Here is a 3,162-nt window from a genome sequence, read left to right as displayed (position 1 = left end):
TAATCAAAACATTTCATAAATTTAATATTCTTACCAAAGAGCTAATAACCTTAAATGAAATAGAAAAGTAGTTAAACAATCTGTTCGGTTATACAATCTGCTCGATTATCCAATCACAAGGTACTCAAATGTGAAACTTTAAAATTATACAAACTTTCTGAGCAATGAACTATCTAAAAGAAGATAAGAATCAGATTACCTCAAACTATTGTGGAGTTTCACTGCTTTCAACCGCTTACAAGATCTTTTCATGGATCCTTTTCGAGTGTATTCTACGCTTTACTCGGAGGAAAATAAGCTGCGATCAAAAAGGTCTCATTCATGGGGAGATCAGGTGTTCTCTCTTAGAATCTTACTAATCCTAAATTTTAAAGCCACTAATTACAGCATTTTAATAAAGATACTCTATGAGAAAATATTAGAGTAAGCGATAACACCGAAACTTGTACGTCTGGTCAGGATGACAATAAAGGAAGTATAAGAGACCAAGAAAATACACTCTAAACATTTTGCACACACGAGGGATTCAGATGGGAGAAGGAGTCTCTTTTTTCTGTCCAGAATACTGAAATTCCGAAAAATATCTACAAATCTGAAGCTAAGGGTGTACAATGCCATGATAAAGCCAGCTCTGATATACTGCTGGGAGACCTGGGCTCTGGGACGGAAAGTCCTCCGTACAATTACAAGAGCGATCAGAGATCAAAGCCTTAACACATGGAGGAGGAGAACTAACATTGAACTACTTGCAGAGATTGATAAGTCAATATATCAAGATATGAAGGTAAGGATGTTAAGATTGGCAGGACATGTGACTCAAAGCAACAATGGACGCCTCCACACAACAATTAATGCCAGTATAGCCGGCAAGAGACCGCATGGGAGGCCAAAAACCAAATTAATAGACAGAATCGACAGATTTGAAAGAGCTGCACGCAGCAAACCGGAAAGCAGTAGCCCAAGACAGGCATGCGTGGAGAAGGCTGGTTCGGGTGGCTAAAGGTCTACAAGGTCATTCGAAAAAAAAAACTTATGAATTTCTGTTATTTCTTTATCTTAAGATTCCAAGACAAAGGTTTCCTTGGAGACTGAGTTGTAATAACCATTGGAGGAATACTATTATTTTCCCTCATAGATTTTTTTTTTTAGAACTTGATTTATCTAAAATTAAGCATACTTCTGTGGCGACACCGCTACATGATAGTCTATACTGTAACTACTACATCCGCCAAATGTAGTAAGTAACCTACCAACTAACATGGAAATTACTACGATCATCAAGCAAGTGCCGTTTTTTAATATTTGTGCTATTCCTTGTATATATTTTAATTCCATACATGTATCAGCTATATATGATATTGTTATGTTCATAAATGTATTATTTGTTTTATATATAATTATTATTATAAAGATTACAATCGAATCTACTGATCCACTGAAAGCTAACGTCTTACAGGGTGTACAGTGAGTGTCAATTGTGGTTTTTATATGTGATATCTCTCGATGGCGTTTAATAGCCAAAGGAGTTGTCTAGGGACAAAATGGAAGGCCTTAGGAGGCAATGTGTTGTAACAGTCAGCGAGCACGGAGTACCGCTATATCCTGCCAGCACTACAAGCGTCTAAGCAGCTGTATAATTGTATATAAGTTTATTATTATATAAATACGATCTCTTGTATAAAATGTATATATGTTAATATGTAAAATGTAAAAATGTTAATTATTAAATAAAAAGAGATCGAGCAATAAGATTCTACGGAACTATCTCAAGTAGAGTTAAAAGAGTGAATTCTCAGTGATAACCGATCACATGAGGCCTTCAATTGTCACCGGGATTGATCCATCAGATCAAGCCTTCTCCGGGTCTAGTCATAGCACTTGTGGCTTACACTCTACTCGAGATAGAGAAGTTTATTGCTAATCTATTCTCTCAAGAGTTGGTTTTTATTATGCTCACCATAGACTATGGCCTATTTCCTCTCCCTTACTCCAGCAGTCTTAGTCCGTCGGCTTCATCTCCGCAACTTAGATTGTGACCTACTTCCTAACGGTTTTACTGGTCCGTCCGCTTCATCTCGGCAACCAGTGTAATTTCCCGTCTTTCCCCGGCTCTAGTCCGTCCGCTTCATCTCGGCAACTAGTAAGCTGGCTCCTATCATGACAGTTCTAGTCCATCCGCTTCATCTCGGCACGGGCCTTCTGTAAAGAGTATATCAGGCAAGAGAAATCGCCTAAGACCAGACAACCCCGACAGTGTAATAGCATTAATAGAGGATCAGTACATTCTTATGCTATTTCTTTTTTTCTTTTTTTTTTGGAAATGTATGCTTTTATTTAGTTCACTCTGCGTTCTCTGGATCTCTCCTCCATTCTATATCTTCTCTCCTATCGTAAGGTCCTTTTGCTAGTACCCAGTCAGGGCTTACATTCCTCTTCGTGCCTGCAGACTAGTACCTTGCAGAACGAAGTTTCTTTACTGCAAGGAGCTGCGGCTGGGTACACAGTCAGGACTTGCATTCCCCTTTGTGACTGCAGATTAGTACCCTATGGAGTGAAGTTTCCATCCTTCGGGGACTTACGGCTAGCCCCCTAATATTCATTCTGTACATCACCTTCTAGCCAGCTACCTAAACTGTTTGAACATGCATTGCCGAGGATTTCTGGTACAGAGTACTTCACATGGTCAATTGGAGTCATATTATATAACATGACCCCCTCGACACTTCTTTAATTTATTAAAACTGTTTTTGAACAATTAGCTGCATAGATACGTGGATTCAAACCTCTAGGAGGCCGTTTTTTATGGTATTTCCAATCACCTTCTCGGGAGAACTGAGTAATAGAAAGTAGAATCTTTATAAGGAATTTTGTGTGAACAGGAATGTAGTCCTCTTTAATCCAAAATTCGGAAGAACCATCTCTTACAAGAGATGTGACTGGTTACTACAGTATTAACTGTGGTAGTATAGTTGCTGTTAGTTTTCGAACGTAATCTTTTCCAAAGCAAAATGATGTTTATATTTAAATTAAGAAAGTTTTTTTTTTTTTATCACAACATTCAATTGTGGTTTTTATATGTCTTTCTTAAATAATTACTTAAATTAATCTATTCATCGTTTACAAAAAAACTTTTAAATACTAAATTTTAATAAAATAACCATT

The sequence above is a fragment of the Halyomorpha halys genome, unplaced genomic scaffold (genome assembly GCF_000696795.3).
Source record: "Halyomorpha halys isolate HHAL.00 unplaced genomic scaffold, Hhal_1.1 Scaffold6310.1, whole genome shotgun sequence".
NCBI classification, from domain to species: Eukaryota; Metazoa; Arthropoda; class Insecta; order Hemiptera; family Pentatomidae; genus Halyomorpha; species Halyomorpha halys.
The sequence above is the reverse complement of the archived record's forward strand: the minus strand, read 5'-3'. Positions refer to the sequence as shown.